Source organism: Rhinoraja longicauda, chromosome 10 (genome assembly GCF_053455715.1).
Source record: "Rhinoraja longicauda isolate Sanriku21f chromosome 10, sRhiLon1.1, whole genome shotgun sequence".
Taxonomy (NCBI): domain Eukaryota; kingdom Metazoa; phylum Chordata; class Chondrichthyes; order Rajiformes; family Arhynchobatidae; genus Rhinoraja; species Rhinoraja longicauda.
The window spans coordinates 36,215,002-36,229,600 of record NC_135962.1 but is presented as its reverse complement, the minus strand read 5'-3'; the positions used below and the strand labels follow the sequence as shown (position 1 = coordinate 36,229,600).

The window sequence follows — 14,599 nt, the reverse complement described above, 5'->3', positions numbered from 1 at the left end:
TACAGGAGCACTTAAATGGACATTTGAAGCTTGTTTCATTTCAAACTAATATTGAGGCAGTAAGTAGTACAAAAAATGTCTGAGCTCAATTTTTAATGTACAGTTACCATTATAGTAATAGTAACTGAATAGCATTACAAATGTGTTTTGGTGATTGATATATTATAGTTTATAAGTGAGCCATAATTTTAAATAAAACATTGCGAGGGTTTCCCTGGATCTGTTGGTTCTGTAAGATGGGAAACAACTTATTTTCCGTGAAGAATAATGTCAAGAATATTTCTTGTCTTTACAGAGATGTACATTAAATTGTAAGATAAAACCAGGTGCCACTTTAGGCCAGATTCGCCAGATGAATATTCTAGTGGCTACCTAGAGTATCTTATTGAAAGATAAGATTAATGCTTTTTAGCTTCTATTGAATAATGACATGGAGATTCTAGGTCAGATTTTAAAACAAATGTGCATTCCATCTTTTAAGCCAAAAAAATCCAATATCACTAATCATGGAACTAAGAGGAATTAATAAATTGAATTATAATGACTGCAGAGAGAATGTGTGATATGCTCTACAGACTGGTTTCATTCCAGCACCTGGCTGCAGTCTGAGGAGTATTGTTTTGTAGCATGAATGTAAGAAAGCTTGACATGACAGGATCAGAAAAAGCTTTGTATATTCAGACACGTCCAATGGTGAACTAATGAGGTTTGTGTTCACTGCCCAAGCCTGGTGGCTGGCTCTGCTTGCTACCATCTGCATTTGAATTCAGTGTTAATGATTGTTCTGCCTGGAATGAATGGTACAAGATTGAACAGAGCCACGGAGATAGTTCAATACTGTAATGTATCGCCTTGATGGGGTGTTTACAGAAACTATAAGATGTTTAATTTAAAGTCCAAAGCTCACATTGTGAAAATGGAAATGACAGAAACACATGTGGCCCTAACGTGGTGAGAGACCACTGTTTAAGTAGAATGCTTTTAATAAAAAACATCGTGGTGGAGAAAACAATTGGCACTTATTCAACCGTGCAAATCCAAAGATCTTGTGTTAAATAGAAATGCAGGTTAAAACTGAAGATAGTTGGACCTATATGATACCTAACATACTTATATGTTATCATCAGGTGAATGTTATCATCAGGTGATATGTTATCATCAGGTGAATAATTGCTTTTGCAGTTTTGTCTAAGTGGGGCAGTTAAAATTAACTTCCTGTTATTCACAGAAGTGTGACAAACTCAAAAAATATTTTGAAAACCTTTATAATGCTTTACGATAAAGACACTTCAATCTTGAAAGTGTTACCACTGTTGCACCTTATGCAAACTTTTACTTCAATTCTATTGTTCATGTTGAAAGTTGTCCTTTTAACTACCAAACCACACTTTGTATCCACCTCTACATACAATGCAAGTTTTGTAGATAAGAAGGTGGCAGTGGCATATCATTTCTTGCTGTTGGTGTCTTTGGCTGATCATCGGCTGATCAACATATAATATGTTGTACCAGCGCTTACGGTCGCAAATAAAACACTGTCTAATTGTATTTTTGTGCTTTAAAGTTGCACTTCTAGCTCCTTAACATCTAGCGCAGAGAACATCCTTTGTCTCCATAAACCTAGTTCTCTGTTTGCCAAGCTGAATCAAATTGTCTATTTAATAATATTATTCTCTGTCCTGATGGGTGGTGAATCTGGATCAGAGAAATATTTAGAACCTAGAACAGTACAGCACTGGCCCACAATGTCTGTGTTGAACATGCTACCAAGTTAAACTAATCTCCTCTGCTTACACATGATGTGTAATTCCTCCATTCCTTGCATATCCATGTACCTATCTAAAAGCCTTTTAAATGCCATAGCGTAACTGCCTCCACCACCATTCCTGGTAGTGCATCCCAGGCCCCACCACTTTCTGTGTGTAAAAAAAAACTTCTGTGAATAACAGGAAGTTAATTTTAACTGCCCCACTTAGACAAAACTGCAAAAGCAATTATTCACCTGATGATAACATACAGAGGCAAATAAATAAATGATGGGTCTATGTCCCAAACATTATGGAGGGCACTGTATATTGTACACGCCACACAATGTTCCTAAAAAGCACACAATATTTGTTTGATTGTTCATTTTACATCCTCCATGATTTTTATTCAAACAGGGAATCAGGCCAATTTTCAAAATTGATCTGATAACGCTATTTTTATGACCATGACAAAGTGTCCAGAGTGCAGAATATAGTTTCTCAGCATTGTAGCGTGACAGTTCCAGAGAAAGAGACCACGGTCTGTAACGAGGTAGGTTGGAGAATCGGGATAGTATCCTAGCCACACAGGAGCCAAAATTGGTGAAAAGTATGTTTTAACTTTAAAAATTGAAAGGGATTACGTAAGGAGCTTATCAGAATCCCAGTTGGAAACTGGAACAAATTTTGTGCCCCAAACCTTATATCCAATGTTAGAGTCTGGAATCACCTGGGTTGTCCCCCTTAATGGGAAGAAATATAAAAGTAAATGTGATAAATCTTTAAATTTGTGAAGGGCTTAGATAAATTAAGAAAAGAAGAAATGTTTCTTATCGCTGATATATTGGTAAACAATAGGTATACATTTGGAGTGACAATGAGGATAAATGTTTGAGTGCAACAAATCCTTAAGATTTGCAGTGCAAGTCCTTGAGGTAATGGATACAAGTTTACTTCTAGTCTTGAAAGGGGAATTGAATGAATACAGTACTTGATTATTCAAACTATCAAATTGCAGGATTTCAGGTTGCATGAATGAGATGATCCTACTGCAGTTGATGGAGGGGAGATGGGAATTCAAAACAGAATCCAGAAGTCTTTCTTTTTTTTCCCCTGTTGGAAATCTCAGTTGGAGGGAGGGAGCATAATTACTGCCAAGCTGACCGCTCCTACAGCCTAGCGACAGCTCAATGATGTTTAAATAATAATCCGAGACCTCACCAGGAAATTGATGCAAAACATTGCCGTCTCCCATCAGGCTCTGTGAGAACTCTGCTTTCGTAGCACCATGATTCCCAAAGTGGACAAGAAACAAAGGTCACAGAACCTGGCACACCCCGTTTCTATGGAACCATTTGTTTGTGTACATTTGTCACTTTAATTGGTGAAGAATTGTGGCTCACTTGCCGGAAAGATATGTGCACTGCATTGCCTTTTTTGTTTGGAGGTACAGCATGGAAGCAGGCCCTTCAGCCCATCAAATCCACACCAGCCGTCGATCACCCGTTCACACTACAGTCAATAGTCAATTTATTTGTCACATACACGTAAATGTGCAGTGAAATGAAAAATTACCCGCAGTTCAACAATAAGACCAATAAAAATAAGCAATAAAAATATGCAATAACACATACAATCATAAACCAACACCAAACAAAAGAAACATCCATCACAGTGAGTCTCCTCCAGTCACCTTCTCACTGTGATGGAAGGCCAGAATGTATTTTTCTCTTCCCCTGCCGTCTTCTCCCGCGGTCAGGCTGTTGGAGTTGCGGGGCGGTCGGGGCTCCCGACATTGAAGCGCCCCGCCGGACGGTGAAAGGTCCGCGGTGGGCCGACCCAAGCCCCGCGATTCGGGGCGGGCAAAGACGCTGTCGCTGCCGCTGCTGGAGCTCCCGATGTCGGCCCCCACCCAGGGCCCGCGCCGAAGCCTCCGGAGATGAGTCGCAGCCGCTCCCGCAGCATCCGAAGGCAGCCAGCGCCGCAGGTGGTGAGTCTGGGCCGCGGGCTCTGCGAACCAGAGCCCAGGTGGTCCCAGCCGGAGGCCGCCAGCTCCAGGTGCATGGCCGATGGTAGGCCACAGCGGGAACGGAGACACGACCCAGAAAACAAAGGTCGCGTCTCCGTTCGGGAGAGACACTTCTACAGTTCCCCCCCCCCCCGCATAACACACAACCACAAACACTACATCATATCTAAACTACAATTAAGACAAAAACAACAAAAAACACAAAAGACAAACGGACTGCAGGCAAGCTGCATCTGCAAGGGCAGCGCTGGCTTCTATGTTATGATAGAACCACTAGTTCTATGTTATTCTACTTTCTCATCGACTCCTTAAACAGTAGAGACAATTTATGGAGGCCAATTAACCTAGAAACCCACACATCTTTTGGATGTGGGAGGAAACCGGAGCATCCAGGGGAAACCCATGCAGTCACAGGGACAATGTACAAACTGCACATGCACACAGCACCTGAGGTCAGGATTGAACAAGGGTCCCTGTGCTGTGAGGCAGCAACTCTGCCAGTTGATGGTAACTCTGGGCAGACAGGGTGCCACTACCGTCTCGGGTGCTGTTCAGGATGATCCCAATGAGTCATGCCCTCAGTCCAGGAACAAGCAAATGTTTAACATTACAGAACTTTGTTTCATTTTATGATTTTAAAACATAATAAGTATGAAACAAAAATAATTTTTAAGAATGTAGACACAAGGAACTCCAGATGCTGGTTTAAATAAAAAGACACAAGTGTGGTCGTGACTCAGAGGGACAGGCAGCATCTCTGGATAACATGGATAGGCAACGTTTTGGGTTGTGATCCTTATTTGTGTTTTCCATTTGCTGACTACTCCTGTTCCCTTGACCCTCCACCCACAAAGCTGACCCAAAACATTGCCTATCCATGTATTTTTCTCAATTTGAACCACTCTGATTAACGTGGAACAGCATTGCAGTATGTTGCATGAATTGACGCGAGTTCCTGGTTCTTAGGCAATGAAAAGTAAGAAATAAACATAATGACTTTTATTGTTGTGACTATTTAATACCCGCTTTATTCAGCACAAAGGAGTGTAGTAGAATCGTTAATTAATTTTATTCTTTTAGCACGTTATGAGGTGCATGAAATTCACATGACGTGAAATGTGTTTAATGTACATTACCTGTCCGTCAGTGACAGCTGACAACCAGTGCCTGGAAACAGTGGATTAGTGGCAGATTTGCTTTGTGTCAGCTTTGCTGCAACAGCTGTGGCTCCCACAAACGCCAGTGAATGTGTGTCGGGGTTCTTTTGGTCAGCTGCCAGAGCTTCTTCATAATAGCCACGGAAATCTGTGCTTAAAAATGACATAAATGGTGCTTGTGTTCCCTTGCTGGTATTTCCATGACTTGTTCCTCCTAGTTTTAGCCGATGAGGTGAGAAATCTTGTGTACACTTTCTCTCTATAATGTACAGTCCTGCTAACATGCAAAACACACACACACAAACACACACACACACACTCTCTCTCTCTCTTTCAAAGGACACATATACACTGGCATAAGAGCTAGAAGCAGGCTATGTGGTTCCCCTTCTGCCTGCAGTGCCATTTAGTAAGATCATGACTGATTATTTATCATATCATATCATATATATACAGCGCGGAAACAGGCCTTTTCGGCCCACCAAGTCTGCGCCGCCCAGTGTCCTCAGCATAATTTTTTTGTGCTAACCCCTTATCCTTAAATTCCCTTAATAACTATTCTTCCCCTCTGTTATCAGGCTTCTAATGGTCTTTCCATAAGCTAAGGGTGTATCCGATTCACGTCCACCCTATTGTGGACATTGGACTTTGTCAATGGAATTGGTGCGCTACAATGTTGAAAACTAATTTTCTGCAAATTGCATCTTCCCCGTTGCTCTACGTCTTGTACTTGAGTTTAACATGATTGTATTTCGTGTTATCTAATCTGACCAGAGGACATAGGTTTAAGGTAAGAAGGGAAAGATTTAATAGGAATCTGAGGGGCAACTTGTTACACAGAGGGTGGTGGTCATATGGAATGAGGTGCCAGAGGAGGCACTTTCCCAAGTGCCCAGCCCCTTACTTGGAGACTGTCTGGTTCTCGAAACCTCAGCTCGTGAAAAGATCAACTCCACATCTATTCTGTTTAGCCTCACCTGAATTTTTCATGTTTCAAAGACCCCATCTCCCGTCTCCAACATGCCTCTTCCCCATGGACTCCCCTTCCTGGTCTTCTACCCTCTCTGGACCTTCTTATTTCCAACTGCTGGCGTGATATCAACCGTCTTAATCTCCACTCCCCTACCAATTCCAATCTCACCCCCTTCTGAACACACTGCCCTCCACTCACTCAGTATTAATCAAACATTGTTATCAAACCCACTGACAGGGGAGGTGCGTTCATAGTCTGGCAGGCTAACATCTAATCAAGGGTTAGCTCCCCCATCTGCCACTGGATCCTCAAATTTCTGATCTCAATCACTGAGGATAGGTGACAATATCTCCTCCACAATACCTTTCAACACCGGTGCCCCACAAGCATGCGCTCTCAGTCCCCTACTGTACACTTACTACACTTACGGCTCTAATTTCATCCCCAAGTTTGCAGATGAAACCACTGTGGGGGGCCGATTCACAAACAGTGATGAAATGGAGTAGAGGAGGGAGACAGAGCATATGCTGGGACAATAATTTCTCCCTGAATGGCATCAAGATGAAGGAGCTAGTTATGACTTCAAAAAGCATGGTGGAGTACCTGCCCCAATCAGCATCAATTGTGCAGATGTGGAAATGGTTGAGAGCTTGCGTTAATATTACCAATGATCTGTCGTGGACCAACCACATTGATGTCACAGCCAAGAAGGAAAATCAATGCCTCAACCTCCTGAGGGGACTGAGGAAACTCAGTATGTCTCCAGTGACTCTAACAAACTTTGACATATGCACCATAGAAAGCATACTGTTGGGTTGCATCGCAGCTTGCTCTGCCCCAAGACTGCAAGAAATTTCCGAGAGTTGTCGATGTAGCCCAGTACACCACACTAACCAGACTTCCCACCATTGACTCCATCTACACTTCATGCTTCCTTGGAAAAGTAGCTAACATAATTTCTTGATTTAAAAAAATTATTTTTTACATTCTCATTGCAAAGACATCTTCTCCCCCCAACACACCCACCAACATAATTGCTCTCTTACACATAAATTCTGTGCACAAATACATATTCGTATGAGGAACTTAAATACACATATAAATCGAGAGTTAAGAGAGTTTGATTGTCAGGTATAGGAAAAAACTGCAGATGCTGGTTTAAATCGAATGTAGGCACAAAATGCTGGAGGAATGGGCTTCTCTCCAGAGAAGCTGCCTGTCCCGCTGAGTTACTCCAGCATTTTGTGTCTACCTTCGAGTTTGATTGTCATATGTATTGCCAACAGAATAATGAAATTATTAATTGCTGCAATTTAGCAGGCCCATTAACACAATACAAGCTTCCATATGAATATATTCATGCAATTTCACAAATGTTCTCTGGATTTCTGCAACTTTTCATTAAATTATTTAATTCAGGAATTTTATCAAAAATGTTCTGCAATCCCATGAACTGTACATCAGCAAATTATATTACCTATTTTCACTAACATCAAAAAATCATCAATGCTTTCTTGATCAGAGGAATCCTAGTGACATTCATTCTGAGTATTAGTGTTTTTATATTTCTATTTAGGTAACTTTTTACTTTGTTGCTTCATTTCATGAATGGTTTGGAAAGCTAAATTCAACATAAATAATCCGTGCAGTAAAGCTGCCTAATGGCAATCCGTTATCCGATTATTCAGAAATCCCAACAGTTTGGCATCTGCTCACTCTGTGCTATTTCCCACTCTCCCTTTTGACTCTTGTGGTTCCGTTTCCAGGCTGCTTTAAACACTGAGGCCATGTTTCCCATACTTGCTTCAATCTGACCAGGTCCTGTTTCTCATGCTCTATTAAAACTCCCTGGGGCTCTGTTTCCTGTAGTTAGTTTAGTTTAGTTTATTATTAGTTCATTATCGTGTGTATGGAGGTACAGTGAAAAGCTTTTGTTTGCATGCTATCCAGTCAGAGAAAAGACTATACATGAATACAATCAAGCCTTTCACAGTGCACAGATAAAGGATGAAGGGTAGAACATGTAATGCAAGATAAAGTCCGATTAAATATAGTTCAAAGGTTTCCAATGAGGTAGATGGGAAGTCAGGACTGCACTCTAGCTGATGAGAGGACTGTTCAGTTGCCTGATAACAGCAGAGGAGACATTCCCAGAATCTGGAGGTATAGGCTTTCAGACTTCTGTACCTCTTGCTTCCTTGATTGGAATAATATCCAGTAGTGTAGAAAACCTGTCTGGGCACCGAGGGAGCAGAATTAACAATGTTTTGAAATGTTTCACTGCCATTCTTAACTCTTCTCTAAAGAGGCATGGCTCTGTGATCCCAGCCTAAAATGCCAAAACTGTCCTAAAGCACTTCATTGTGCTGTTCAGGGTCTGTGTAGTAGACACTGTATCCATCGTAGGTGTCCGGATCAATGGAGAAAGTGCGAGTGAATACAGAAAATATCATACACATTTCTTACACTATACAGCTCTATGACTCTGCTGCAAGAGTGTAGTATAGCAATGGATGTGTTCCCGGTGGTTTTCTCCTACATAGATGCCTGGGTTTGCAGGTTAATTGGCCTCTGTAAATTGCCCTTAGTGTGTTGGGAGTGGATGAGACTAGGATAACATAGAACGAGTGTGAACGGTTGCCCTTGTTCTCTGTGGGCCAAAGAGCCTGCTTCCATGCTGTATCATTCATTCAATCTATTTGATCAATCTTATGGACAAAGAATCACAAAATCAGTTTAGTTTAGTTTAGAGATACAGCGCGGAAACAGGCCCTTCAGCCAACCGGGTCTGCACTGACCAACAATCCCTGCACATTAACACTATCCTACACACACTAGGGACAATTTACAATTATACCAAGCCAATTAACCAACCAACCTGTACATCTTTGAAGTGTGGGAGGAAACCGGAGAAAACCCACGCAGGTTACGGGGAGAACGTAAAAACTCCATACAGACAGCACCCTTAGTCGGGATCGAACCGGGGTCTCTGGCGCTGTAAGGCAGCAACTCTGCCATTGCGCCACCGTGCCACCCAATTGGTTTGCAATTGGTTTTGAAGTTTAAGGGTTTGGGGACATACAGATTAATGGATGTTCAATTGTGGAGGAATGGTACTGTTTCAATTTGATTGTTCATGTGCTGCAGTGTAATCCTAGAGGCGATGGCTATGGGGAATCAGCAGTGCTGGATTTCAAATTAGTCATGTCATTGCCAGATATAATGATGGATGATGAGACCACATTTTGCAGTTCTTGTTGCGAATGAATAAAATTAAGGCACATATTTGAAATGTCAACCATCGTTCTGCCTCCCACAGATGCTGCCTGACCCGCTGAGTATTTGAGTTTGACAACAGACTTGCTATTGTAACCAGAAGAAAGATGTAGAAATTTGAGAATGAATTGATGAAAGAACAGTTAAAGAAATACTTTCTTTATGAAACTATGGATGTCTGTTGTGTGCAACGGAAACAAACATTTGTTTTGTTTTATTTATTGTCTAGAGATTTGGGAGATATTGGTGATAAATAAGTCTTCATCCAAGAAAACACATCAGTCCAAGCACTGATCCTTATCGAACACCACTAGTTGTAGACCTTCAGTCGTAGAAACTGTCCTCCACCACTACCCTCTGTTATCTATGACCAATCCAATTTTGTATCCAATCCACCAACTCACCATGGATACCATCTAACTAAATCTTCTGGACCAGCTTATCATATCATATCATATCATATCATATCATATCATATATATACAGCCGGAAACAGGCCTTTTCGGCCCTCCAAGTCCGTGCCGCCCAGTGGTCCCCGTACATTAACACTATCCTACACCCACTAGGGACAATTTTTACATTTACCCAGCCAATTAACCTACATACCTGTACGTCTTTGGAGTGTGGGAGGAAACCGAAGATCTCGGAGAAAACCCACGCAGGTCACGGGGAGAACGTACAAACTCCTTACAGTGCAGCACCCGTAGTCAGGATCGAACCTGAGTCTCCGGCGCTGCATTCGCTGTAAAGCAGCAACTCTACCGCTGCGCTACCGTGCCGCCCTTATCATGAGTGATCTTGTAAAATCTTTATTAAAGACCATGTAGATCCCATCTATTGCCCTACCCCCATCAATCACCTTCATCCCTTCCTCAAAAACCAATTAAATGACAGGACTTCTCCGGCATAACCTAACAGATTAGGGAGAAATTCCCTAACAAGTTCACGCTTTTCCAAATATGTGTAAATGCTGTCCGAAGAATCTACTTCAATAACTTTCCCTGATGTACGGCTTATTGACTTATAATTAGCTGGGGTGTCCCTGTTGCTCCTCTTAAACAAAAGAACAACACTGGCTTTTCTCCAGTCAACTGGGACTTTGCCTATAGCTAAAAAGAATACAAAAATCTCTGTCACGACCATAGCAATCTCCTCATTTGCCTCCCTCGGGATTCTGGGATAGATTCCAAACAAACCCAGGACTAACTGGTTTTCATTTCATAGGTATTTATTCACAAAATGCTGGAGTAACTCAGCAGGTCAGGCAGCATCTCAGGAGAGAAGGAATGGGTGACGTTTCAGGTCGAGACCCTTCTTCAGACTGATGTCGTTGTCGTTTCATGGACTAACGTGTGCAAAACTGGCTGCCTCGGTAATAATGTAAAGTATTTAATTGTTTATGAAGTACTTTGGAACACTTCTTAGAATTAGAATATGTCACCGTAAACATGTCAATGTTACTTTGTATATGTTAATTACTTTTTCTTGTTTTGATCATCTTTAGTCCTGGGTTATATTCCCTTTGAAGAGTCAAATCAAGAGTGTTTAATTGTCATATAAACCGACAAATGAAATTTGTAAAATGAAATTTGTAAAATGAAATTCTTCCTGCACCTTTACAGGCCGATAAACCGAATAACACAGATAACATATAATACACAAAAATACAATAAATTAATAACCGTAATGGTTATTAATAACCGTAATGGTTATTTGGTAACCATTAAAGTGCAAAAACCAAAATCCATAGTGCAACCAAAGACACGGTCCATAGAAATCAGTTGCTGAGGTTATGTAGTGTTATGTAGTGTTCAAGAGCCTGATGGTTGTGAAATGGTTCCTGTTTAAGTAGGCTACACTCTCTGTTTTTGTCACAGTGTTGCAGCTGGTAGAGCTGTTGCCTTACCGCACCAGAGTCCTGGGATCAACCCGACCTTGGGTGCCGTGTGTTTGCATGTTTGGACATGCAACGATCTCCTTGTGACGATGTGGTTTTCCTCTAGATCCTCCAGTTTCCTCCCACATCCCAAAGACGTGTTGGTTTGAAGGTTAATTGCCTCAAGTGTGTAGGGTGTGGATGCGAAGGTGGGATAGCATAGAACTAGTGTAATCAGGTGATCGATGGTCGGCATGGACTTAGTGGACCAAATGGCCTATTTTCTATGCTGTATCATTCAATCAATTAAATAATCAACTGGTACTTTTTAAACTCTAAAGCTATGATTGTCTTCTTTTCACATATCCAGTTGTGTGGTTTTACACAAATATCTGCACGGAGTGTATGAAATGTCTTTGAATAACTTGTATTCTCACATGAATTTACAAAAAGAGCCTTGTTTTGGAGCTTTTGAATACTAATTGTATGGGGTGAACTCTTTGGAAGAGGTAGTATTAACAATCCTATAGCAGTTTAACCATTCGATTCAGATTGCAATACCATTACAATAGTCTTTAGGTTGCTGAGGTTGTGGCAGCAGAAATCCCCCTCAGAAAAGAACTTACAGCTTTTCGTGTAGGAAAGAAAACTGCAGATGCTGGTTTAAATCGAAGGTCGACACAAAATGCTGGAGTAACTCAGCAGGTCAGGCAGCATCTCTGGAGAGAAGGAATGGGTGAAATGTGCATTTCACTGCACAATTATGTGTATGTGACAAATAAACTTGACTATTGACTGTTTCGGGTCGAGACCCTTCTTCAGACTGATGTCAGGGGATGGGGCGGGACAAGCCTTTCATCTGCCTGCTGAACTTGAAAATGTGGCAATAATTTGTCCAAAGTCTTCAGATGGACATTAATGTTTAGTTTTAGTTTAGTTCAGAGATACAGCGCGGAAACAGGCCTTTCGGCCCACTGAAAGAAGGGTCTCGACCCGAAACGTCACCCATTCCTTCTCTCCAGAGATGCTGCCTGCCTCGCTGAGTTACTCCAGCCTTTTGTGTCTACCATCAATTTAAAGCAGCATTTCGGCCCATCGAGTCCGCGCTGACCAGCGATCCCCATACACTAGCATTATCCAAAACACACTGTGGACAATAAACAACTTTACCAAGGCCTGCAAACCTGTACATTTTTGGACTGTGGGAGCACCCGGAGAAAACCTACGCAGGTCACAGGGAGAACGCACAAACTCCATACAGACAGCGCCCGTAGTCAGGATAGAGTCTGGATCTCTGGCGTTGTAAGGCAGCAACTCTACGCTGTGCCATTGCGCCATAGTGCCGCCCAATGTCACAGAAGCCAACGATTATAATACTCTCTTTTAAATTGGCTCTTGCTATATGATTCCCTGGGTTATTAGTAAATTGTTACCCGTCTCCCCTGCTACTACTTTATAGTATTTTCTGACCTCATTCCATTGTACAAAGGGAGCAGAAAAGATTTACGACAAAGTTACCAGGACTCAAGTGGCTGAGCTATAGGCAGAGGTTGCTCAGGCTTGGTCTTTATTGCTTGGGGTGATTTTATAGAGATTTATAAAATCATGAGGGGAATAGATAGGATGGATGCACTGTCTTTGTAGGATTCATTTATGTTTAGGCTAGCTACTGTTGGCATATTATATTATTTTATCAAGATATATCTTGCCGTATTATTTTGGACACTGGTATGTTCATCTCTTTGTTTGTACAACTACTTCAATAAACAACTAATTAAACTGGAAAAAAAAACGACTGGAAGATCTGTTCTGTTGGGTTTGAGTAAGTTCACTCCAACTCCCTGTGTAGTAATGGCAATTAGAAAATAATTTATTGGAAAAGTCTGGAAGTTGCCATTACATTTTAAGTAAGAACTGCTCTATGAGTGATACTGGAGCTTGCGAATCAACTGGACGGAACAAGGATTGTTTTATTTCACAAGCCTGATGCCGAATCTCACAGACTGGAGAAGGTTGCTACCTGTGCTAATCTGACTAACGGAGATTGTAAACTGAAAGCCAACGCGCACGGAAAGTGAGTACGTACAGCATTAAGCTTTATTGGAGAAGCTACGTGATAAGCTGTATTGGAAAATGGCTGCTGTAATGGGGAATTGAGAACAAAGAATTGACCTTGAGAATCGCATGATATCAGTTGTTTTGAATACTTGTGCTGCTACGACTTTACGTCAAGGGATAGTGTACAAGTATGTCTGTGGTTAGATCTGATACTCAGTCTCAAGGTGGCGATATCAGAAAGGATTATGTAAAGGAAAAAAATTTCATCATGTACAGCTTCAACACTCTCTACTCATTAAAGCTCAGGCAGATAAGGCAGCTCTCATGAAATGGGCTGCCACCCTGAAAGGCAAGCATGAGATTGAGACACAAGAAGAACAATTGGAAATAGAGGAAGAACAGAAGAGAAGACAATTGGAAACAGAGGAAGAACAGAAGAGACAAAAAGAACAGCTGAGAAGAAAGAACGACCAACTGGAACTAGATGCTAAACTGGCAGCAACCAATGCAAGAATCAATGTGCTTGAGGCCATGGGATCAAGAAGCATCTCTAGAGTATCTGATGGGATGAACTCTTATTTGAGAAAAAGAACGGCTCAAAAACATGGACATCGAGCTAGATTTTCTGACCTGGTGACTTTGTAGAGAAACAAGTGCAGATTCTATCAGATCCACTTTTTGGAAACATTCCAGGATGCTAAGTCAGTTGCAACTGTCAAAAGCTTTACTTTTGCTAAGACAAAAGGCAGCAACTAAGAGGAAACAGTTTTTGCAACAACTGTAATACCTGTAGAAACACAGGTGCAAGAAAATCTGACAACAAATGGAATGAAAAGAAATGTATCTACCACCAAGCCACAAGGTTCTTGTTTGTTCTGTAACAAAACTGGTCACGCACAGATTAAGAAGAAGGGGCACAAAGAAAAGATAGACTTCTTAAAGGAGAACGGAGTCTGTTTTGGATGTTTGAAAATAGGTCACATGAGCCAAGACTGCAAGAGTCGTTTGACTTGTGATGTGTGCAACCAAAATCATCCTGAAATACTTCACATTGAACAAAGGGACAAAGAAAAGAAGCCAGAGCATACAGAACACAATGAGAAACCAATTGCGAGTAATGCTGTTCTCTCACCTCACATGTGTGGACATATTGGGGCCGGTGATGAAACCTGCATCTTCTCCATTGTACCAGTACAAGAGCCAGAAGGGGAGCACAGTGTTGCAAACATATGCATATTTGGATCATGGAAGTTCATCTACCTTTCGCACAGAAAGCTTGATGAGAAGGCTGAACATTACAGGATGATAAGACCAAAATGAACCAAGTGAAGCCTGTGATCAGTCGTCATATCTCAGGTTTGGAAATATCTAGTCTGGACAAAGATGATTTTATTCAACTATCTGATGTGTTCACACATAAGACCTTGCCTGTTTCTCAACTAAACATTCCCAGACAAGAAGACCTGACACAATGGCCTTTCTTGA

General features: G+C 41.5%; 1 protein-coding gene across 6 annotated transcripts in view; it reads left to right on the top strand.

The window, feature by feature from the left end:
- Positions 1–14,599, top strand: part of LOC144597361 (E3 ubiquitin-protein ligase pellino homolog 2) — a 107,384-nt gene that overhangs the window by 40,931 nt on the left and 51,854 nt on the right. For 2 of the 6 annotated variants that reach the window (XM_078406641.1, XM_078406645.1), the window contains exon 2: positions 10,405–10,560. The exons of 3 other annotated variants lie outside the window; for them this stretch is intronic. The gene's annotated coding sequence lies outside the window, so the exon portion shown is untranslated. The remainder of the gene's footprint in view (positions 1–10,404; positions 10,561–14,599) is intronic. One more of the 6 variants, XM_078406646.1, reaches the window with a different exon arrangement.